The sequence below is a fragment of the Malania oleifera genome, chromosome 12 (assembly GCF_029873635.1).
Source record: "Malania oleifera isolate guangnan ecotype guangnan chromosome 12, ASM2987363v1, whole genome shotgun sequence".
Classification (NCBI taxonomy): Eukaryota; Viridiplantae; Streptophyta; class Magnoliopsida; order Santalales; family Ximeniaceae; genus Malania; species Malania oleifera.
This window is the reverse complement of record NC_080428.1, coordinates 14214397-14241398: the sequence shown is the minus strand read 5'-3', so window position 1 is coordinate 14241398 and position 27002 is coordinate 14214397.

Sequence of the window (27002 nt, the reverse complement as noted above, 5' to 3'; positions counted from 1 at the left end):
AACACAAGTTACAAAATTGTTCCAGGTTTTGTGAAATGGCCACATCTCGGCTAATTACCGTGGGCAAAACGCCATGTCTCGGGTAAATACTGTGGGCGAGAGTGTCCAGCTCTCTATCTGAGGGTGTGAAATATTGCCTGTTTGTTATGGTTGGTCACCAATGGGTGTGAGTTTACACTGTATTAGCAACGATATCTTTATGGGGGGCTTTGGCTAATGCCAGGTTATCGGGTGCTTCGTGTAATGCGGCTGATTTCAATCGAAGAGTGTGACGACACTGACCGTATGTTTTGTATCGTATGTACTGGAATTGGATTTTGAAAATACTAGAATTGTATTGTGTTATGTTTTATGTCGAAATAACACTTGTAAGCCACACACTGATATAACCTGTTTTCTTCCTTACTGAGAGGTGTCTCACCTTGAATATACAAATTTTTTTCAGGTCCTTTGAGTAGCTGTTACTAGCATCCTAGCGTAATGGGAGCGTGGTTGTCGGTTAGCTGTGTATAGTACTTGTGTAAGTACATATTTTGTAACCGGGTTGTCATTGTTGGGTTTTGTAGACACCCGAGGTACATACTGTATTTTGGAGTGTAAACTCTAGTTATGTATAGACTTTGGTATGGTATAATGTATGTATAGAAAGAACATTTCCACTGCGTATGTGATGTGCATGTATGTATATGTGAATGTGTATAGGGTATACGTGTACCCCATGGGATCAGACCCTCATTCAGTGTAGTATCATGTATGTTTTAATTGATACAGAGATAGGTTAGGTTACTAAATTCACACCTGGGGTCCATCCGCGGGTTGACACTAATGCTGACTTTGCCGGTAGTAAGGTAGATAGAAAGAGCCCCAGCGGCACTTGTCATTTTTTAGGACAGTCTCTGGTGTCTTGGTTCTCTAAGAAACAAAACCCAGTTGCCTTATCCATAGTCAAGGATGAATATATTGTGGCTGGAAGTTGTTGTGCTCAAACGCTCTATATAAAACAACAACTAATGGATTTTGGGTTGCACTACAATACGGTTCCAATTAAATGTGATAATACTAGTGCAATTAATATATGTTAAAATCCTATCTCAAATTCGCGAACCAAACATATTGTAATTAGACACCATTTCATTTGTGATCATGTGCAAAAAGGAGATGTGACACTAGAGTTTGTGTGTACAAATGAGCAGTGGGCCGATATTTTCACCAAACCTCTTTAGGAAGATAGGTTCATATAGATTAGACATGAGCTAGGTCTAATGCATAGTAGAGAGGCCACATAGAAATTTGATAGATTGCACTAGGGGGAGCTTTTTTTCATAGAAATATATGGCTCTGAAAACTTTAAAACTATCATTGCTTTATGCTTTATAAATATGTTTGTGGTTTGCAGTGCATGGCTATCATATCTCTTGCATGTTGATAGTTATATTTATGTTTTCTATTTTGATCATACTGGACTGTTTGAGTCGTTAGTTGTGGATAAATTGTAAATTTGAACTCAATTAGGTCATTTCTATACAGATATTTTTGGGAAATGCTCTATTTTCAAACGGCATGCTGCCAAAATTTCTAAAAATCTTCCCAACCATATCTTGCACTTAAATGATTCATACTCAGTGCCTTTTTTATATGCTTTAAATTTATGGCCCTTTTTGTTGTTGGTAAAAGGGGGAGAAGAGGCAAAATTGGGGTACTTTGGAAAATGTAGAAAATTGTATTTAAATGATTCATGCTCAATGCCTTGTTTATATGCTTTAAATTTATGGCCCTTTTTACTGTTACCAAAAGGGGGAGAAGAGGCAAAATTGGGGTGCTTTGAAAAATGTTGAAAACCTTCAAATTTTAAAATCCTCATTATGCTTATTGTCAGGGGAAGCCTTTCTTGGCTGTACCCACTTTTGCATGATGTATTTGTCATCATCAAAGATGGGGAGAATGTTGACCTTATAGGTCATACCCTATTTTGATTATGACAAATACTCCAGTATTTAATGTTTATCAAGTTTGTGTGCAGGTTCATTTTAGTAAGATCGTATGATGACATATGGTATCTTGAAGCAAAAGAAGACCTAGGAGATTTATTTGTTGTAATTTAATATTAAGTTTTATTCGGGTCTATAATATTTAAGTAGGAAAGACTTGTAGTAATTAATGCATATCATGCATGTAGGAACTAATAAGTTCAAAGACCTTAGAAAGACCATAGGTCCTTGCACTTGCACTTAGGTTAGTCCCCAAAATCACATATGCTATCAGGAGAACATATTGAATTGAAACAGGACTTAAAGGACTAAAATAGTAAGGTTTCGGTCGATCGAACCTTGGTATCCAAAATACCTCGATCGATCGAACCGTTGAATAGTTAGTGTGTTGACCTAACTTCGAGCGACCGAACTCAAATGACTTGAGTGTGCATAGTCAACCGAACTCATGCCTTTGCTTTTTCCAAGTAGTTAGGTGCCCGAATATTAGCATTCAAATCACCCTCGGGTGACTGAACATGTAAGTTTGGTAAACTGAACTTAAGACCAAACGATTGAACCTCAGACAAATTGAAAAATTGCCTTGGTCAGCAAACTGAACCCTCATTTAGGCACCCTAACATGAAAATGCTACTTTTTCCGTTTTGTCTGCTTGGGCGACCAAACCTATGGCTCGATCGTCTGAAACTCTTGAGTTAGCTTAAATTTTACTGTGGTTAATTGAGGTTAAATAGGGTTAATTTTCTTAAGTTCTTTTAAAACAAATTTAATTATTCCCTATGTATCCCCAACAGTTATAATTTAGGTCTTCTATATATATATGGGTTCATTTGCACAATTAAGGAGAGATTAGCACCTTGATTAGCAACAAAATTCTCTGATATTTTCTAAACTCTTTTTCTTCATACAAAGCCTATACTCTCTTATACAATCATTCCTTTGCTAAATTAATCTTTGTGAGAGTTCTTTGAGTGATTATACATTGTTATATTTTATTAGACACTCTCATTGTATTTGCTGTTGTTTAATTTTCGGATTGAGACTTGAGCAAAGATTTTCCCCCCGATTTTATTTAATAAATCTGTGTGTGGGAAAAAATCTTGTACCTAGTGAGTCTTTGCATTTTCATTGCAAGGCTCTGAGTCTTTGCATCTTCATATGCCATGGAATTATTATATTGTGCTTTAGATTCTAACATCCTTCTTGAGATCATGGCATTTAGAAGTGCACAGGAAATCTGGGACGAGCTTGAAAGAAAATATGGAGAATCCCAGGGGAATGAGACCACCACTCAAGGGGTGGTAAGTGATAGGGAAATGGCATTAACAGGAGAAGAGGTATATGATCTAACTCAAACTCAATTTATGATTTTTATGCTGAATGTTGTGTTGTATCAAATGATGAATCATCTGTTGAATTTCATGATAGTTCTGTTGTTGATGCATGCGATGATTATTATAAAACAATTTGTGATATATCTTATAATGAGTCATCGACTGTTTCTGATAATGATATTGTATGCGTGGATTCATATGATAGTTATAGAGATAAATCTTGTATTGAATCATGCTATAAGTTTTATGATGAAAGCATGTTATTGAATAGACAACTAGAAAAGGATTCATTTAAAATTCATAAGTCTCTAGTTGGAATGTCTTATCATAAAATATTTTTGAAAATTCAAAAAAAAAAAGGTTGGCTAAACAATTGGAGGAATTAAAAGATTATCATGCCACCTTGGAGAAGAAAAACATGAAGAATATATTGAAAATAATATGCTAGGAGGAAGAAATGGGAGATGATAAATCCTCAGGTTGTAAAAAGAAAAATCTTTTAAAAAAGTGTTCAAAATCACTTAATAAATCTCATACAAACTTTTATGCCTCATCGAGCAAACATAAGATTAGTAAGCATAGCTGTTCACGAAAATTCAAAACTTGCTTACAACATAAAAGAAAAGGGCACAACGGGTTTAATTGTTTAGCCAGAGGTGCCGAAGGCTTAGAAAAAGAAATGAAATGGATAATCATGAATGCAAACCCATCCTTGAACTTAAAAGTCTTGAACAAGTTGGAGTCATAACTCTTCATATAAGCACTATTTATCAAAATTCCATATCTATAGTGCGCTTATTAAAAATCATCATTCTCAATCAAATTAGAGGTAGCCTAGGAGGGATTCAAACTGTTCATCGAATTATAATAATAAAATCCCTTTGAGCTTTAAATGTAAAAGTTCTCTAATTTTGATTTATATAGAAGCTCTCTTCTTCATAGGAATTCTTTGCCCTTTCACGATCATATTCGATAGAGACTCTTCCTATCCCCTGGTTCGTATCCTTGCTCACAATTATAATCATATCTAAAGGATACGTTATATCATTCAAAGGGCATTGTTCATGAAATTTGTATACTCCTAAATGCTCTTTGGCAAGATGAGTTGGACATATTTACTAGCATGAAAAAATTTTTAAATTATGTCCTGCTTCTTCATGAATACTCTTCTGAACTTATAGAAATTTAATTGTTAAGAGTATTTATTGTTTACTTCTCTTATAGATGAGTTGAATGGCTAAGTTGGTTGCACTAGGTCTTAATCTAGGTGAATGCATATATTTCAAGGAGACCTATGCACATAAGATTAACATTAAAAGCCATTCCAACTTATGCCTCTCACGTCTTGAAGATCATAAGAAAAGTGGTAGACATAGGCTTATCATTGTTAGCTTTGGTGTATTCCCAAGAGGAGGGGGGGGGGGAGTGAATTGGAATTTAAAAATTTATTGCCAAGGTTAAACTAGGTTAATCTATCTAGAAGTAGTATTTACACAATCTAGGGTCTATCTATGCAGTTTCAAATGCACAGATAGATACAACGTGTGGAAATTAAAATCATGCACAACATTCATTGATCATAACATACATGTGCGGTAAATATAAAGAGCAAAAATATAAACAAGGCACACGATATGTTATCGGGGTTCGGCCAACTGTACCTACATCTCCGCCTCTTGCTCGCAAGCCCGAGGATTCCACTAATGGCTTACTTAACGGGTGGAGCGGCACCTAATACAACCAGGTCAATTACCACAAGACTGACCTCAACCTTAATCAAGTCAATTAAGGGGCTGACCTCAACCAACATGCCTTACTAGGATGACGTACCTAGCTTTCCTAACCGAGTCAAAGCCAATCCGGGATTATTTCAAAGGGCTAGTCTCCCTCTTCAGGCCCGTGCCTGGAAATACAACAGTATTTGAAATACAACGAAATGGTACAATGATTATGCTTTCATGTAAAGCAGATGTGTACCCAGATACGGGCAGTATACTTAATCAATCAAATGCACATCAACAATGTAGGTAGATGTAAGTTCAGTGATGTGTATTTTTGTGCAAGTACACTCAACAGGATATGATCGCTAATATGCTCAAGAGTGTTCACAACAAGCAGTATCTTGGAATCAAAACTATTTCAATAGCGCATCAATATTCCAAGTATACAAATCAAATAATCAAACTAGTTCAAAAAGATTTTCCTTAATGAAATAAGCACAATACTAATTTGAAAATAGTTTGCTTGTTTAAAAAAAAATATTTGCACAACAAAAATCCAAGCTATTGGAAACTTGCAATAACAATGCAAATATCCTAAGCTTACTAGGTTATCCCAACACAAGATTTATAATGTGAAAATTTTTGGGATAAACCTAAGCTAAACTCCCCAAAAATAATATCTCAATCACACAAGCACATTGGGAGTATTAGCAATACGAGCACAACCAATATAGTCTCACAATACTAGAATGTATCAAAGGAATAGAAATTTGAGAGTATTTGGGCAAGAATAGGATTTTGTAGTAGAGAGGATTTTGTAAATGATTTTATGCTAATCTCTCCTTAATCTTCACAAATGAACCCATATTTATAGGCAGGGGTAAAATTATAACCGTTGGGGACTTGTTGGGAATAATTAGAAAATATTCAAAATGTTAAAAGCTCATTAACCCAACTTAACCTTGTTTTACCACGGTTAAATAATTTTTAACTCGCAGAGGTTTGGGTGGCTGAACCAAGTTTCAGTCGCCCGAATACACACAACTTTAAAAGATATTCAACTGAGTTCAGTCGCCCGTGTGGTGTTTTGGTAGCCCGAATCAAAGTCAGAAACATTTGTTCGTGATTTTGGGTGCCCAGTCCTGGGTTCGATCACTCGGGGTCTGATTTGAACTATAAGGTTCGATCGCCGGGTTGGTGAAAAGTTCTCTTTAAAGGGTTCGGGTGCCCGAGGAAGATAGGCTCAAAATGGTTCGAGTGCCTGAACAAAAGTCAACAAGTTGACTTGCCAAGGGTTCGGTTGCCCGAAGCATTTTAAACGCAATGGGTTCGGTCGCCCGAACACTCATAATATTTTCAATTAAGTCCATTTTAATCCTATTTTAATTCCCCTGATATAGTGAATGATAATGAGGATTTTCTTTTTGTGGAAGTGCTGGGACCTAGAGTCTTTTGAAGTACGCCCAAAAACCTAGCGTCGGTCGACCGAAGGATGCCCTAAAGTCATTCGGTCCCTATGGTCAAACTACGTTCTTTTTGAGAGCTTACAAATACCTACATGCATGATATACAAAGATTATTACAGACCGTATACCTAGTTACTATTACAAAACCAAATAATATAAATTACAACAATAATTAGTCTTCAGGGTCTTTAGTCTTCAAGTCTTCTCATGTGCCAACATATGATCTGATAATATAAACCTGCACACAAACTTGAAAGCTATCAAATACCAGGGTATTTGTGATTATCAAAACTAGGTGTGACCTATAAGGTCAACAATCATCTTAATGAATATCCATTGTGACTTTTTGGTCCAATAAGCCTAAAGCTTTCATGCCAAGTCTAAATCATTTGAAAATCTTGAAACACTTGGCTAAAGAACTTGAATAATAAGAAAAGGCATAAAATGATTAAGTGAATAACTCAGGGGGAGCATTACTCTTTCATGACTATAAAAATTAAATGCTCTCATTATCTTATAATATCTATGCCCATATGCCTTTATGAATTACAGCATTGCACTGAACTCATAACTATCATCTGCTCTTTACTATGCATATTCTTTGATGGATAGTTTATATTTCGTAAATTGTTGATTACTACTGGATTGCATGCTTGTGTTGAAAGCCACCTACATAGTGGATGCAGTTGATGTGTATTGCATGTTGGTAATGGTTTTAGGTTCTCGTGTGCCTTAAACTAAATTATAAATTGCTTGATTGAACCTATCGGGTACATGTTTTATGGGAAAATGTCTGATTTACAAATGGCATGCTGCTGAAATTTCGACAGGAATTTTCCCAAGTAAAACCTTGTACATGGATGATTATGATAAAATTAACGTTAAAATATTTTTGAAAGGATGAGTGAAAATCAATTGAATAATTAAACTTCATCCTAGAATAATCATCAAAGATTTAGAAAGGCTAAAATCCATCCCTATAGGAAGCATATAAATGACTTATATGCATCATTTTGCTTTTTGAATATTGAGGCTCTTCTAAAAATCCTTGAACATTATAACCTACGCTTGAAGTTTTATGGTTTGATATGGAATGTTCTTGGGTCATGAACATTATTGCATGCCTTAATATATATCTTCTGATGCATCTATGGTCTATAGGGGCAACTATACTGATAAGGATAAATATAGTTGATTAATAATCAGTATGGTTAGTTTAAGAGATTTAAAATGAATGGCTTATACTCTTGACATACTGAAATCAATCTTGATGAGTATAAGTAGCTTAGTTCATCTAAGCTATAATTCAAATTGAAAGGGGGAGCATCTGAGCATAAATTCCTTTTTTTTTTTTGCTAAAAAATATTTTTAGCTTAGATCTATTGTGAACTCACTGTGGCATATGCTTAACCGAAATGATCTTTGTGAAAATATTAAGTTGGTATATATTTCTTTGCCACATGTTGTTTTTATTTGCCACGTGATCCTTGCTTTAAATTGTTTGACATCTTTAGGATCATTGTGGTTGTGATATTCTAGTTATATTTTAGTATGTGCTTAATGGACAAACTAGAAAACTTGTGCTTGCTTGCTTTAAATTAAAATCTTATTTTTCCAGCAAGCAATCCCCAGTACTTTTTGAAAATATCAAAGGGGATATATTTTTAATATCTGTATATATATATTATATATATATATATATTTACTGTATTATAGTAAGAAATTTTTTTAAATTAAATATGTTTTATTTCTTGTTTGTGTGCTAAATGCTTTCATGACTTGTGCTATCTATGCTTTAAAATTTTAAGTCATGAAGTTATTTTTTTAAAAAAATATACAAAAGATGTTGCATAATTGGTTCATGGATCTTATATGAAAATGCATGCGAACTAATTAGATCTTTTTTATGCTCAAACCTACTATTTGGTATCATATGTCGTGTGCTTTTAACTTAAATCTTTCACGGGTCTTATGATATGTTTCAATTGCAATGGTTTGTGTATATTTTTGGTCTAATCATGTTTGCTATGTCATTTGAACCTTTTAATGACCAATTATACAATTTGTGTGCTTCATTGCTATATTTAATGTTTTGTGAATTTGTTTATGGTTTGCAATGCATGACTATCATATCTCTTGCATATTGATAGTTATACTCTTGTTTATTGTTTTAATCCATACTGGATTGTTTGAGTTGACTATTGTGCATAATTATATATTTGAACTCAATCAGGTCTCTATATAGACATGTTTTAGGGAAATGTTCTATTTTCAAAGAGCGTGCTGCCGAATTTTCTTAAAACTTTCCCAAACCATATCTTGTATATGAATGATAATTATCTTTTATTTGCCTATACACTTAAATGTTTATCTAGGCCATTTTTGCTGTTTCCAAAAGGGGGAGAAGTAGGCAAGTATTTGTCATCATTAAAAAGGGGGAGATTGTTGACATTATAGGTCATTCTCAGTTTTGATAATGACAAATACTCTTTGTATTTGATGACCTTCAAGTTTGTGTGCAGGATCATACTAACTAGATCATATTGATGGCATGCGGAAACTTGAAGAGAAGCGAAGATCCAACATATTTATTTATTGTATTTTCTATTTTGGTCTGTAATTTTAAATAAGAAAAAGTCTGTAATAATCTGCATATCATTCATGTAGGATCTATAAGCTCAAAGGTCGTAGATTGGCCTCGGGGATCGATAGACCAATGCTAGGTTTTTTGGCGTACTTAAAAAGGCTTTAGAGAGACCCTAGGTCCCAGCACTTGCATGTAAGAAAGTCCCCAATACCACTTATAATATCAAGGGAATTAACTGAGGCAGAATTGGACTTAAAATGAAAAACACTATGAGAGGTCAGGTGACCAAACCCTTGGTGTTCAAAACACCTTGGGCTGCTGAACCGCTGAGAAGTCAACGGGTTGACCAGGTTTCGGGCGACCGAACCTGTAATGAGTGTATCGCCCTCAGGTGACCGAACCCATGTTAGAGTGCCTTTCACCAACTCGGGCACCCAAACCTTCGGGTTCAAAAATACCTCGGGCGACTAAACTTGCTAGTTCAGTTAACCGAACTCAGCTTCAGGCACTCGAACCGTGGACAGAAAGTTTCTGTCTTTTGTTTAGCCAACCAACCATGAATTCGGGCACTCGAACCTTTAAAAACTGATTTTCTGAGTGAGTCTATTCGGACACCCGAACCTCAGACCGAACACTTGAATCTCTCGAGTTAAATTAATTTTTACTGAAGTTAAAAATAGTTAAATAGGGTTAATTTTTCTAAACTTGTTTTAAAATTTTCTAATTATCCCCATTGAGTCCCTAATGGTCATAATTTACCCTTTCTCTATATATAGGGGTTCATTTGTCAAGATTAAGTGTGGATTAGCAAATAGGATTAAGCCAAAACTCTCTCAAAATTTCCAAACCTTTTTTTGCTCATACTACCTCCATACACTCTACAACTTTGATTTTATTGATTAACCAAGTGTAATTAGAGTGCTTAGAGTGTTTATACATCATTCCATATTGCTTATAACTCTCATTTGTATTGTTTATTAATTGATTTTGATATTGAGAGCTAAGCATAAGCTTTCCCATAGATTTTATTTGATAAATCTTGTGTTGGGAAAAACTTATTAGCTTAAGGATCTTTGCATTGTTATTGCAAGACTCCTATAGCTATATTTTTGTGTGCAAAGGATTTTACAAGCTATAATTTTTCAAACAACTCTTGTGCCTATTTTTATTAAGGAAAATATTTTTGGGTTGGTTTGATTATTGTTTGCAGCATCTTTGAAACCCTAATCTAGCATTGAGATTTGATATATCTAGTTTCAAAGAAATAGTTTGTTAGAACATTCTTGAGCCTATTTGTAATTATACCTTACTAAGTGTTGATTGCACACGTAGAGCATCGAGTTTATAGTTCATACATATTGATGTGCGTTGATTATTACATGTGCTGAATACGTACATAATCTGCTTGTTTAGAAGCACTTTGATTGTACGCAAAATTTTATATCATTTCCAGGTGCAGACCTGAAGAGGGAGAATGGCCCTGTTGAATAGTCCCAGACTGGCTTAAACCCGGTTAGGAAAGTTAGGTGTGTCATCTTGGTAAGGCGTGTTTTAAATAGTGCCGCTCCACCCGTTAAGTGAGCCATAGTGGAATCCTTGTGCTGGTGTAGCCAAGGCGAGGATGTAGGCATAGTTGGCTGAACCCCGATAACATATTGTGCGTGTTTTTTACATTTACGCAATTTATTTATTGCAAGTGTATGTTTTATTGTGAATGATCGAGTTTATTTTTGCATAGATGATTACACGTCAAAACTGCGTAATTTGACATCTTAACCCGGGCTTTATGGTTTATATTTTTAATTAAATATCCAAAATTGTCCAATACTTTAATAAAGTGCCAAAATCATCATTCTTGAACTTTATTGCCCTATTTATGAAGTTTTGGTAATTTTTTGTTGCAGGAAAAATCTCAGAAACCAAAACCAACACCTGTTCGTATTTCATGCATAACTTTTCTGTCCAAGCTCGAATTGAGACGATTCAAATTTCTAGAGAAATAGGAAAGGATTATCTACAACTTTTGTGTTTCGAGTTTTTCGAGAAACGGGCTCCAAAAGAGTCAGATTTGTGATGAACAGAGAATGAAAAAAATAAAAAAAAATATAACAATTCGGGTTGGGTCAAGTTGCCGGGTCAGCTCCAATTGGACCAGGTTGAGCCATCTGGGTCGTGGGTCTAGGGCAAGCCTCCCCTCTCCGTTATTTAAATTTTCCATTCTCCTTCTTTTCCCCTGTTGGGCGCTGCCCCAGCCTTCCTTCTCTCTTCTCTTCCTTTCTCTTCTCTTTTTCTTCCTCTCCCCTGCTCTCTCTTTCTTCTCCTATCCTTACTTCTCCTTGCTGTTTCCTGTCTTCTCTTTGGTATCTCCTTTAGTTTTTATTTCCCTCAGTATTTCTCTTCTTCTTCTCCCTCTCTCCTCTTCCCCGCAACACATTGGTAGCCCAACCATAGCAGGAGACCAGTCGAGACCCCCACTCCACAGTAGATTTGCAGCACCCTCCAGCACGGCCACTTTCCAGAAACTTCACCCACAGCCACGGCCCAGCTCCAGTTTGCAGTTCTACCAGTAGAGCAGCACCTGTGGCAGCCACCATACCAGCCCCGGACCTCCTATTGCTGCACAGATTTGAGCCAAAGAACAGTCGCCTCTGTTCCATGTTTCAGCAACAACTCTAGAGGACTTCCCTGCAATCCAAGACCTCCACCAGCTGCTTCCCATGGCAGCAGCCTTCCCTGATCTCTCTCTCTCTCTCTCTCTCTCTCTCTCTCTCTCTCTCTCTCTCTCTTTATCTTTACTCTTTCTTTTATTATTACTAATTAAACAGTTGAATATTGTTAACTTTTTATTTGAGTTTATTGGAATTTTTAGATTTTGAATATTATTTAGGGTGTTTTATTATTATTCAAGTTTAATTGTTTATGTATTCTCTTTCAGTTAAATTTTTGTTGTAGATTAATTTAATGTTCCAAGTTATTTAATTAATTTAGTTAGGATCGGTTTACCAAAGTTTGTATTTTTATTTTCCATTATCGTTCAAGCTTAGATTTTTAATGTGTTTGCATTTTGGTTCAAAGTTGTGATTTGATTAAAAGTTTGGTTTTTAGTGTGTGATTGAATTTGATTTCTAGGTTACCATCTTTAATTAATGTGTGCTTCGATGTTTCCTTGAGTAGGTTAGGGTTTTCATTTTTGCTCTTTAAATTGAAGCATGCTAGTTTTAGGAATTTAATTTAAGTTTTTGTTTAAGTCTCCAAAATTCCGAAAAACCCCGAATCTGAACTGAGTTCACTACATTTTTATTTTCGATTGGGAGAACGTGAAATTGAGATTAAAACGCATTCCCTGAGGAGATGATCTAGCCCTTGGGCTTAATATTACACGACAGAACTCTTATACTTGGGATAGCTTTCGAGCTGCTCATTTTTCGAGTGAGTCAATAGACAGACCTTAGGTTGCATAATACTATTGATCTGGTTTAACCTAGGTAAAATTTTTTAAATACCCATTTCACCCACCCTCTTGGGAATACACCAAAGCTAACACTCCTCCTAAGTCATGCAATTGCCCTAGTTTATGGACCATCTTCAAAACATTTGACATGTAATTTCAATAATGATGCTTTACCATTTAGGTCCTGAGTGAGAGTATATAACCCCAAAGATTTGGATGAAATGGTGTCCATGAACTAAGTTCATCCTAAGACAAAAAAAATGTGTACATGTCTTCAAAATATATAGCGGTTTGGATTTTACATGTACTGACCTATTCAATTACTGTGCATCCTAGGAAGGGAAATGTGTTGCTTATACTAATCAAGAATTAATTTTACTAAGTATATCAGACAGTATAAGCACTCCTTTTAATGCAACTGCACTAGTTATCTATTAAAGCATTTTACCATGTGACCATGCAATCTTCCCTATAAATTGAACATTTTTCCATTTTAACCATGTACCTGGAACCTAATAGATTCAAGCAAGTAGTTTAAAATAATATGCATCATGTAGATACAATTCAGATTGAGTATGCCAGAACCTATAATATCTATCAGCATACAATTCACATCACTGCATCAGTCATCTAGGAGGAATTCAGTTAAGCATGCACATTAGTAGAGCAGACAAAAATATTTGTCCATTAAATAAAATTGTCATTTCAGCGAAGAATGGACAGTAAACATTCAACTCAAATAACAGAATATGCAAGCATAAATCATCCAAACATAAATCATCCATCAAATATAATTAATCTTTGAGCGAAGGATGGATTGTGAGCATTCAGAGTAATGATTATGATTAACTATTCATCAAGATATTTTAAACATTTCAAAATTTTTGGATAGTGATTAGTAGTTGGCGTTCCAGTTCAAAATATCATACAATTCACTTTAATTCAATTAATAAACTATCCATCAAACAATCCAGCATTTATCAATCAATGGATAGTAGCATTTAGCTCATAAAGATTTTCCATAAATTATAAGCACAGATTAAATATGTTCATTGGATGAATTTTAAAGAACTCCCCCACAATTAAAAAGCCTTAGCATTATTAACTTATGCTCTTAATTTTCACCATTTTATGCTTAGCTCTAATCTATAATATCTAACAGGGGATGAGTTACAGATGCATTTGAAAATGTTTAAACCTTTTAAGTTCAATGATGAGTTTAAAATTATACATGACATACCATAAGATTAATTCCCTAAGACTCACAATTATATGATGGACAAAAGTATGATATATTTAAAGTATTTATACTCTAAGCATATATAGTGTAACGACCTAAAATTTTATACAATTTTTTTTTATGCTGCAAAATAAAGTACTCTAATATCCCTGATAATATCTGCTATAACATCTTAGGCCCCAGGTGGGCATTGAATGTTTACAGAGTAACGTGCCTATACAACAGTAAACATAAAGTCATACATCCATATTTACAATACCAGAATCAAGTATTTTCTCAAAATATACATACATAATTACTCATCATCCCAGAATTTACTACCCAAATCTTGAATGCTATACAAAAATACAACCCCCTGATAACACTTACCCTACATATAGGGTAGTGTTGACAACTTCTCTACCTATGAGCCTGATCAACTCGTCTAGCCGGATCACCTGAAAAATGTTAAGTCACTGGAATGAGACAACGCTCAGTAAGACAAAATATGCTATCACTAGTGTGTGGTAAATGAGTTTACATAAATAATCTACTGATATATGTGTGTACTGAGATACCATGTAAAATATAATATTGTGTAACTCACACCTGCGTGACTTAAAATACACTTGTAATATCTAAGTTTTCTATTTAATAATATTGCTAGTATTATAATATATTTGTTGATATTATGTAAATCTGTATATATATAAATAACTGAGAAATATCCCTAGAAATTTTGAATGTCATGATTTAACCCCTCATGAGAGGGTTTTGCGGCTCGTAGGCTGGACTTAACTCTAGTTGGCCTTCCAGTAAAAGTCACTCGAATATTCTGTCAATCCTCAGTCTGGCCTATACTGCAATCCCTCCAAAGGCACAGTACTGGTATCTACCTCGTCAGATCGGCCTCCTCAACCCAGGAATCTGGGGAGACTGCAATCCCTTTGTAGGCATGGTAGATGAAATCCACACACTATTTGAGATATGCTATTGCACTCTAATATGAAATAGCAATGGTACCGTGCTCTGCTAACTGAATCTGTCTGAAATAATTCATCAGGGATCTGCTACTGTATAATACTAACACATATAATTATCTTGTTGTTTCATCATGATTCCAAAATAACTATAACACTATAAATCTGATCTAAAATATTGCAATATCTGACTGAAATAACTGTAATATCTGACTGAATATTCTGTAATATCTGAGTGTTATGGTTTTGGAAAATCATGGAATTCTGTAACTACTGTAAAATATCTGTCTACAAAATATTTGTCTGTAAAATATATCTGTCTGCATAATATTTTTCTGTAAAATATATCTGTCTATAAAATATCTAATAAAGCATATTTCTGTGCAAAAATACTACAAATCATGATATTTTGAAAACTGCATAAGCACTGTACTGAGCAAATACCTACTCATGCCACACAAATAATAAAACTCATATTCTGAAATCTGTAAAACTGTATAGTTTATACCTTGTATCTTAATAAACAAATACTATACTTTACTGATAAAAGTTTCTGAATTTACTAGCATATCATATTTCCCTTACCTTGGCTAACTAAACTCGACTACAAGTTCTAACTCACGCCCATGACATTCATAATTTCATATTCCTAAAATTACACACACACACACGCACGCACGCACGCACGCGCACGCGCGCACACACACACACACACACACACACACACACACACACACATATATATATATATATATATATATATATACAACAAAACAACAACAAAACCAAGCCTTAGTCCCACTAAGTGGGGTCGGCTATATGAATCCTTTTCCGCCAATTTATGCGATCATGGACCATTTCTTTTGATAGATTCAAAGATATTAAATCCTTACTCACTATCTCCTCCCAAGTTATTTTAGGTCTACCCCTACCCCTTCTACTACCCCCCACAGTAACTAAGTCACTCTTCCTCACAGGTGCACTATAAGGCCTACGTTGCAAGTGTCCATACCATCTAAGTCGTCCTTCCCTTATCTTATCTTCTATAGGAGCTACACCTAACTTACCACGAATATGTTCATTCCTTACTTTATCTTTCAATGTTATACCACTCATCCATCTAAGCATCCTCATCTCGGCAACTTTTACTTTTTGGATATTATGTTTCTTCGTCGCCCAACATTTTGATCCATATAGCATAGCTGGTCTTATAGCTGATCACATAGAACACTTGAAGAACTTCTCCATTTTACCCTACTTGCTTTAACTCTATGCATTACATCATCTTCAATTTCTCCTTCAGCCTGCAAAATAGATCCAAGGTATCGAAATCTACAAGTGCTATTTATTTCTTCATCATCAAGTTTAACTGTCTCCAATATTCTTCCTATCATTACTAAAATTACATTTCATATATTCTATTTTATTTCTACTTATCTTAAAGCCTCTAGATTCCAAAGCTTCTCTCCATAATTCTAACTCATCCTCTACTCCATCCCTAGTTTTGTCAATTAATACAATATCATCTGCAAACAACATACACCATGGAACCTCCTTTTGAATACTCTTAGTCAATTGGACCATCACTAAAGCAAAAAGATAAGGACTCAAAGCAAATCCTTGATGTACACCTATGGTAATTGAAAATTCTCTAGTTTCTCTATCTATAGTCTTTACACTAGTCATTACTCCATCGTACATATCCTTAATGACATCGGAATACCTACAACATACACCCTTTTTTTCTAAACCCATCATAGAACTTCCCTAGGTATCCGATCATATGCTTTCTCAAGGTCAATAAATATCATATGCAAGTCCCTCTTCTTTTCCCTAAACTTTTCCATTAATCTTCTTAAAAGATAAATAGCTTTTGTGGTAGATCTCCCAGGCATAAAACCATTTTCTGAGATCTTCGTTTCTAACCTTAATCTTTGTTCAACTACTCTTTCCCATAGTTTCATCATATGACTCATAAGTTTAATTCCACAATAGTTATTACAATTTTGAATATCTCCTTTATTTTTGTATATGGGTATTAAAGTGCTTTTCCTCCATTCATCAAGCATTTTCTTAGTTTTTACAATTGTATTAAATAAATTAGTTAACCATATAATTCCATTATCACCCAAGCATTTCCAAACTTCAATTGGGATGTTATCTGGTCCCATAGCTTTCCCATTTTTCATCTTTTTTAGTGCAAACTTAACTTAGTTAACTCTAATTTTTCGAATAAATCTTATATTTTTAGTCTTTTTTTCATTTGACAATTCTAAATTTAAGCCTTCTATTTGGTTTTCGTTAAATAACTTACTAAAATAACTTTGCCATCTTTCTTTAATATCTTCGTCCTTAACCAAGACAATATCATCCTCACTTTTTATACATTTTACATTTCCTAAGTCCTTGTTCTTCCTTTCTCTAACTTTAGCAAGTTTAAATATATCTCTTTCCCCTTCTTTTGTACCTAATCTATCATACAAACTATTAAATGATCTATATTTAGCTTCACTAACGGCATTTTTTGCATCTTTTCTTGCCTCCTTATATTTTTCAAAGTTATCGCTGTTTCTACATTTTTGCCACGTTTTATACCAAATTCTTTTTGTCTTTATGATTTTTTGTACATCTTTATCCCACCACCAACTTTCTTTACTATTTGAGAATCTTCCCCTTGATTCGCCTAAAATATCTTTTGCTATCTTTTTAATAGAACTAGCTAATCTATTCCAAAGAGTATTTGAATCTATCCCATCCTCTTAGGTCCAATCCCCATCTTTGATCATTTTATCTTTAAATTTTATTATATTTTCTCCTTTTAGGTTCCACCATCTAGTTCTCCTACACTGGTTTATTTTATCCTTTTTCTTCCATTTTTTAATGCATATATCTAACACTAAGACTCTATGTTGTGTGGTTAGACTTTCACCTGGAATAACTTTTCAATCCTTGCATGATACATGATCTACCCTCCAAGTTAAAAAAAAATCTATTTGACTTTATTTTGTCCACTTTTAAAGGTTATTAAGTGTTCTTCTCTCTTCTTAAAGCAAGTATTCATTATACTAAAATCATATGACATAGCAAAGTCTAAGATCATCTCCCCAGACTCATTTTTGTCTCCATATCCATATCCTCTATGTATCATTTCATAATTTTTATTATCTGTTCCAACGTGTCCATTCAAATCTCCTCCTATAAATATTTTCTTAGTCCCTGGTATGCCTTGTATAATACTATCCATATCTTCCCAAAATTGTCTCTTAAGATTTTCTGCTAAGCCAACTTGAGGAGCATAAGCACTAATGATATTTATTATCTCTTGTCCTAATACCATTTTGATTTTTATAATTCTATCCCTTACTTTAGTTACATCCACAACGCTATCTTTTAAGTTTTTGTCTATAATAATGCCTACTCCATTCTTATGTTTTTCTTTTCCAGCGTACCAAAGTTTAAAACCTGATTTATCGATTTCTCTAGCTTTCTCCCCCACCCACTTAGTTTCTTGAAGGCAAATTATATTAATTCTTCTTCTAATCATTGTATCGACAATTTCCATGCTTTTACCCGTAAGTGTCCCTATATTCCAAGTTGCTAATCTAATCCTAGTTTCCTGAACTAATGTCTTTACCTGCCCACGTCCAGAATGATGTAGGAACCCTCGCATATTTGACACCGTACTCGGGCGCTAACACGGCTCGTCACTTCGGGGCGACGACCTAGCCCACCCTCGCCCACTTTTCGCTGCACCCGAGTGGTTCAAGTGCAACGCGTCGCTCGTAGGGGACGCCCCAACAAATATTCGGTAAGGATTCATATCATAGTGATCTGACAAATTTTACGCTGGCTATCAGCTACCTAACGCAACCCTCTTCCTTAACCTGGGCTTGGGACCCGCTGTGTGTGAAAAAATTAGGACATTTAAGTGCATCACAGGCGGAGTTTATATATATATATATATTCCTATCAAATAATTGAATACCCAAAATAATTTTCATACTCATATTTCTTGAATTATAAACTATTCCTCATCTTACTTGGGTTCTTAAGAACACCCTCTAGATTCCCCTAACTTTCCTACAATAAAAGCCCCTAAACCCTGAATTCACAACATTTGCTAACTGAACTAAGAGAATTGAAAGATCAGTTGCAGGAGTTGTTGGATAAAGGATTTATTAGAACTAGCGTGTCACCTTGGGGAGCACCAGTTCTGTTTATGAAAAAGAAAGATGGGACCAAGAGGATGTACATAGTTATAGGGAAATAAATAAACTAACAGTCAAGAATAAATATCCTCTTCCTAGAATTGATGATCTATTCGATCAACTCCAGGGGACTCAGGTCTACTCCAAGATTGACCTATGGTCCGGTTACCACCAGGTAAAAGTTAGAGCAGAGGACATTTAAAAGGCAACTTTCCGAACTAGGTATGGGTATTACGAGTTTTTTGGTGATGTCATTAGGGTTGAAGAATGCACCGGCAGTATTTATGGATTTAATGAATCGGGTGTTCCATCAGTATTTGGACCAATTTATTGTTGTATTCATTGATGATATACTGGTCTACTCAAAAAGTCTTGAGAAGCACGAGGGTCATTTGAGAAAAATTTTATAGGTGCTAAAGGAAAAGAAATTGTATGCTAAATTCAAGAAATGTGAATTTTGGTTGAGGCAGGTTACCTTCCTTGGGCATGTGATCTCCGGGGGTGGTATATTTGTTGATCTGAATAAAATAGAGGCAATAATGAGTTGGGTGACACCAGGAAATGTCCAGGATATCAGATGTTTTCTAGGTTTGGCAAGCTATTACTGATGCTTTGTAGATAGTTTCTCGAGATTATCTAGTCCTTTGACACGACTCACGAGGAAAAATGTGAGGTTTGAATGCACCGATGATTGTGAGCAGAGCTTCCAAGAGTTAAAGTGGCGGTTGGTGACTATACTAGTACTTTCCATTCCATTAGGGGAGGAAGGATTTATTATATACAGTGATACATCTTTGAAGGGACTCAAATGTGTTAATGCAACATGGAAGAGTTATTGCTTATGCATTACGACAGCTTAAGGAGTATGAAAAGAACTACCTTGTGCATGATTTAGAGTTAGCTGCAGTGGTGTATGCTTTGAAAATCTGGAGGCACTATCTTAATGGTGGGAAATGCTAGATCTTCACTAATCATAAATGTAATGACCTACTTAACTTATCATATAATTAAACACATATCAAAAAGTCAACTCAGACCCGTGGTACCGGGCACACACACCTGTCATACACAGCAAAAACCTAAGTAGCAATAAATATAAATTATATTCACCAAACCATAAAATACATAATACCATAGTTATCTACAACCAACAAATACCGTATTTACATACAATTCCCAAAACATCAAAAATATACCTAGGATCTCACAACAAAAATCCCCTGATCCTAGTTCAAAACTTACCCTCCTAGTAGGGTAACAACTACTGCTTCAGCGGCGATCTCGGTCTGCCAGTCTATCTCGCTTTCTTAAAAATTTTATTTAAGCTAGGGGTGAGACACCTCTTAGTAAGGGAAAATAAACTAAATACAGTTGTGTGGCAACATGAATATTTGGTGCTATAGTAGATATACAGTACATTTCACATACTAGAAAATATTGAACATAACATGGTTGAGTAAGCATATAATTTCATATTTCTAATAAATCATACAGTTCATAAATTGTTTGATATAACTTGTAATACTGTAATTTACCCAATATGTATAGCTAGTTGATGTCATGTACTACCCCCCATGACGGGTTATGCAGCTCAAAGGTGGGACCCAATAATGGCTAGCCGACCACTGCAGAGTCAAAAATGTCTGTAAGTACGATGGGCATGACACACCCTAGTTCGGACTGTCAAGTGGGCGTCTATAACTCTACACTGAAAGCCACATCGACTAACCATCTCCCACCCCCTCTACTTGTAGGGACGGTTAGCACAAGTCTAAACTGTAATAATTTGATCTGTATTGCTACGGTACCGTGTTATTGAAACTGAACTAAACTATCATCTGAGTTCTAATAACATATAATAAATGATAGTATACTATTTAACGTAAATAGATTGATAGCATTTTTTGTAATAACATACATATATGCGGCCTTGGGCTGTTTACTTTCATATCTACGGCCTTGCGCCCAACATTTCATACATATTAATCTGAATAGATAATTTATTTATTATGTATTCTAAAATCATAGTGTACTGCATTATTCCATAATTTTTGAAAATCACTGAATCATGCTTTACTTGCAAAGTTGCCTTAACATAATATAATTTACGTAAAAATAATATTCACGCCACACAATGCGGAATAAAATCTTACATTCTATTCTAAAATCATCTTTTTTGGCATTTTATACTAAAAATATACATTCTAGTGTAACAATAGTATTTTCCCAAATATAAATTTTCTTAGTAATACTCACATATAATACATGCTTTCTGAACATAAATCTACTAATAATTTCATATATATTTTCATGAAAAAATTACTTCTTTAGTTTATTCCCTTACCTAATTTCTGAAAAATCCCATATAATATGCTGGTCTTGCACCCGCAGGGTTTCCCATTCAATACCCTGAAATCAACATCTCTCATAACTAAATTTTAGTATTTCTTCATGCACAACATTCCCTATAACTATGAAAACACCAAATTTCGAATAAAAAGTCTTACCTTGAATTTGGGATGAATTTCAAGGTACCCTTACTGACGATCCACTTTGCTAGATTTGTAGAGAACTTGCCCAGGAGTGTTGTGGTGGCTTTAGATCATCGAACTGGTGAGAATCCGACTCGAAATATTAGAGAGAAGGAAGGAGGGACGAATTGAGGAGAGGGAAGAATTTTCGCATAATTTTCGGCTAAAAAAAAAAAGAGGGTTAGGCCTATTTATACAATGGTCTTCGTCGACGAGGTCAAGAAGGAAATTCATCGACGAATGCTCACTCCTCGTCAATGAAATTCAGAACTACGATAAATCCCCTCGATATCATATCGTCAACGAGATGCGTCCCTGTTGACAAGGCCCTCTTGTTTTCTCGTTGACGAATCTCCTGTGTTCGTCGACGAGATCCTAAATAATTTCCTTTCCTTTCTGTTATTAAATAACGATAATTATTCGAGTCTCTACATTTTCCCCTCCTTATAAAATTTCGTCCTCAAAATTTACCATCCATATAACTTATCATCCCTTAAAGGCAAAACAATCTACTTATTTTATTACTTACCCTCATTTATGGCGGAGGAATACCGTGGTTACATTCCAAGTTCTGAGAGGTTACATACATAAATAAAGTTCCCTCAAAACTAAAAGAATACTCATTAACCTAATTATTACATGTACCTACAAAAGAAATACTGTATAATTACTTACACTTCCTTGGTTGTAACTAAACTTCTTGGAACAATTGTGGGTATTTGTGCATGATCTGTTCCTCGAGCTCCTAAGAAGCCTCTTCTATTGCATGATTTCTCCATAAACCCTTTACTAGTGGAATCTTCTTATTATGTAATTCCTATTCTTTCTATCCAAAGTCTGTATTGGTACCTCCTCATAAACTAGTGAATCATTGAGCTCTAATTCACCATAACTAATTACATAAGGGACCTTTTTCCTCAACATAGAAACATGGAATACATCATGCATCCTGGATAACATAGGTGGTAAAGCTAACCTGTAGGCAACCGGCACCACTTTCTCTAAAATCTTAAATGGACCGATGAACCTAGGGCTAAGTTTACTCTTTTTTCCAAACCTCATAATCGCTTTTAACAGATCTATCTTCAAAAACACATAATCAACAGTTTCGAATTCCAATTTCCTGCGGCGATTATTGACATAACTCTTATGTCAGTTCTGAGTTGCACTGATTCTATCTCTGATAAGCTGAACCTTATCATATGCTTGCTGCACTAGCTCTAGTCCCACAATTCGCTGCTCACCCATCCCGTCCCAATATAATGGAGAACGACATCTCCTACCGTACAGAGCCTCAAACGGTGTCATACCAATGCTGGCTTGATTGCTATTATTATATACAAACTCTACCAGTGGCATGAATTGAGTCCAACTACCCCCAAAGTCCATTACGCATGCTTGAAGCATATCTTCTAATATCTGTATCACCCTCTCGGTCTTCCTTTTTGACTGAGGATGGAATGTCGTGCTAAAAGATAACTGAGACCCTAGAGCTTCCTACAAGCTCCTCCAAAATCGTGACGTGAAACACGGTTCTTGATCTGACACTATTGACACAGGCACTCCGTGAGGACAGACTATCTCCTAAATGTAAATTTCTACCAAACAGTTAAAGGAGTAGCTAATCTTGATAGGAAGGGAATGGGCAGTCTTAGTGAAATGGTCTGCTATCACCCAAATCACATTTTGGCCATGTAATACTGACAATAGCCTTGAAACAAAGTCCATGGATATATGATCCCACTTCCACTTTGGGATAAATAGCGGTTGCAACTGACCTGTTGGCCTCTGGTGCTCATCTTTTACCTGCTAACACGTTAGACATTGTGATACATACTCGGCAATCTCCCTCTTCATACCACTCCACCAATAAAACTCTCACAGATCTCCATACATTTTCATGCTGCCAGGATGAACTATGTAAAAAGATCTGTGAGCCTCCTCTAAGATGGTCTTCCTAATGTCAGCATCGGCAAGAACACATAATCTGGAACGGAACCACAAAGTTCCATCATTTGACAAACTGAATTCCTCCCTCTGATCATTCTGCACTCTGACTAATACCTCTGCTAATTCTAGATCTTCCTTCTGAGCAGCTTTAATCATTTCCTGAAGAGTAGGCTATACCACTAAACTGGAAATACATACTTGAGGATCACTCTCAACCAACTCTATACCTAGTCTCTCCAGATCCATCATAATCGGATACTGGATCTCCATAGCTGCCAACACTGGTCTGACAGACTTCTTGCTCAACGCATCAGCTACCATATTTGCTTTTTCTGGGTGATAACTGATGGTACAATCGAAATTTTTAATAAGATCCAACCACCTTCTCTGCCTCATATTCAGTTCCTTCTTAGTGAAGAAATACTTTGAACTTTTATGGTTAGAGAAAATTTCACATCGCTCGTCGTACAGATAATGCCTCCAAATCTTCAATGCATGTGCCACAACAACTAATTCAAGATCATGGATAGGGTAGTTCTTTTCATATTCTTTCAACTGCCTAGAAGCATACGCTACCACTCTACCATATTGCATCAGTACACAACCAAGTCCCTTGAAAGACGCATCACTGTAGATAGTATAACCCTCATCCCCTGATGGGATGATCAACACTAGTGCCATGACAAGTCTCTGTTTCAATTCCTGAAAACTCTGTTTACAACTGTCATCCCATTCAAAACGGACATTATTCCTAGTCATTCCTGTTAGAGGTCCTGATAACGCTGAGAATCCCTCAACAAAATGACGGTAATTATAGAGACCTGAATAATTATCGTAATTTAATAATAGGAGGAGGAGATAAAAGGAAATTGTAAAGGGTGTCACGAAAGGTCCTCGTCGACGAAGTGGCTTATTGGTCTCATCGACAAAGATACGTGTCTCATCAATGAGAAGATACCGAAAGGCTATTTTCTTCAGATATGAATTTTATCGACGAGAAATAGTGTTCATCGACGAATTTCCTTTATGATCTCGTTGACGAAGTGGCGTGTCTCGTCGATGAAGGTTAGTATGTAAATAGCCTAAACTCGGGTTTTATTCGAAATTTGGTTTTTCCATAGTTATAAGAAATGTTGTACATGGAAAAAATACTAAAGTTTTGTTATGAGAGATGTTGATTTCAGGGTGTTGAACGGGGAACCCTGTGGGTGCAAGACTAAAATTTCATCAGGGCTTTTTTAGTTGTCAGGTAAGAGAATAAACTAAAGCAGTAATTTTTCATGAAAATTATTATTAAATTATTAACAAATTTATGTACAGAAAACATGTATTATATCTGAGTATTTTTGAGTAAATGCATATTTGGGAAAATACTGTTGTTATACTAGAATGTATGTTTTTAGTATAAAATGCCAGAAAATTTGATTTCAAAGTAGAATGTATGGTTTTATTCAGCATTGTGTGGCATGAATATTATTTTACGCAAATTGTATCATGTTGAAGTAATTTTGCAGATAAAGTATATTTCAGTGATTTTCCGGAATTATAGAATAATGCAGTACATTATGATTCTAGAATACATGATAAATAATATATTTATTGAGATCAATATGTACGAAATGTTTAGCGCAAGGCCATGATTGATAGACGGCGCAAGGCTGTGTATTATGTATGATTTTGGTGCAAGGCCGCAAATATGAAAGTAATCGGCACAAGGCCGCACTTATTTATGTTATTACAAAAAATGCTATCAATCTATTTATGTTAAATAGTATATTATCATGTATTATATGTTATCAGAACCCGGATAATAGTTCAGTTCAGTTTTAGGAGCATGGTACCGTAGCTATACAGTTCAGATTATTACAATTCAGTTCAGACTTGTTCTAACTTCCCCTGCTAGTAGAGGGAGTGAGAGATTGATAGTCAATGTGGCTTTCAATGTAGATTTGTAGATGTCTACTTGGTAGTCTGTACCACGGTATGGTGCGCTCATCATTCTTACAGACATTTTTGACTCAACAGTGATCGGCCAGCCATTATCGGGTCTCGCCTTCAGGCTGCACAACCCATCATGGGGGGTAATACATGACGTTAGCTAGCTATTCATCCTGGGCAAATTTCAGTATTATTAGTTATATCAGACAATTCATGAATAGTATGATTTATTAGAATTATGAAATTATATGTTTACTTAGCTATGTTATGATCAATGTTTTCTAGTATGTGAAATGTATTTTATATCTATTATAGTATAAAATATTCATGTTGCCACATAACTGTATTTAGTTTATTTTTCCTTACTGAGAGGTGTCTCACCCCAACTTAAATAATTTCTAGGAAACCCAGAAAGACCGACGGATCAAGGCAGCTATTGAGTTGGTTGTGCTACCCCATTAGGAGGGTAGTTTTGAACTAGGATAAGGATATTTTTGTTGTGGGACCTTAAATATATTTTTGGATGTTTTGGGGATTGTATATAAACACAATATTGCTTTGGATTGTAGTTAACTCTGGTATTATGCACTATATGGTTTGGTGAATGTAATTTATTTTACTGTTGCTTAGGTTTCAGCTGTGTATGATAGGTGTGTCCTCGTTACCCATGAGGTCGGGTTGACTATATTATATGTGATTTATAATGTAGTAAGTTAAGTAGGCCATTATAGTAATATCCAGCTAATCCCAAGAAATTCCTAATCTCCTGGACATTCCTCGGTCTAGCCCAATTCATTACCGCATCAATCTTACTAGGATCCACAGAAATTCCATTCCCTGAGATAACATACCCCAAAAACACGGCCTTCTCGAGCCAGAATTCGCATTTATTGAACTTAGCATATTACTTATTTTCCCTAAGTGTCTACAAAACTTGCCTAAAAGGCATCTCATGCTCCTCATAGCTCCTCGAACCGACCAGTACATCATCAATAAAAACAACAACAAACTGGTCTAAATATGGATGGAAAATTATATTCATTAAATCCATGAATATTGCAGGAGCATTAGCCAGACCAATTGGCATAACCAGAAACTCGTAATGTCCATACTTGGTCCTAAAGGTCATCTTCGATACATCTTCTACTTTCACTTTCACCTGATGATAGCCTGATCTGAGGTCAATCTTAGAATACACCCGTGTACCCTAGAACTGGTCAAATAAATCATCTATATAGAGTAGAGGATACTTGTTCTTAATTGTCACTTTATTAATCTCTCTATAATCTATACACATCCTCATAGACCCCCATCCTTCTTCTTCTTCTTCACAAATAATACTAGAGCTCCCCACGGAGATACACTAGGTCATATAAAACTCTTATCAAGTAAATCTTGCAACTGATCTTTTAATTCTTCCAACTCTGCTGGCGCCATTCGGTAAGGTGCTTAAGAAATCGGCGTTGTACCTGGAAGAAAATCAATGGGAAAATCTACCTCACGAACAAGTGGCAAATCCGGTAATTCATCTGGAAACACATCTATAAATTCCTTTACTACTGACGTACTAGTGAGCTTCACCTCATTCCCTGTTGTTTCCTTCACAAAGGCCACGAATCCCTAACAACC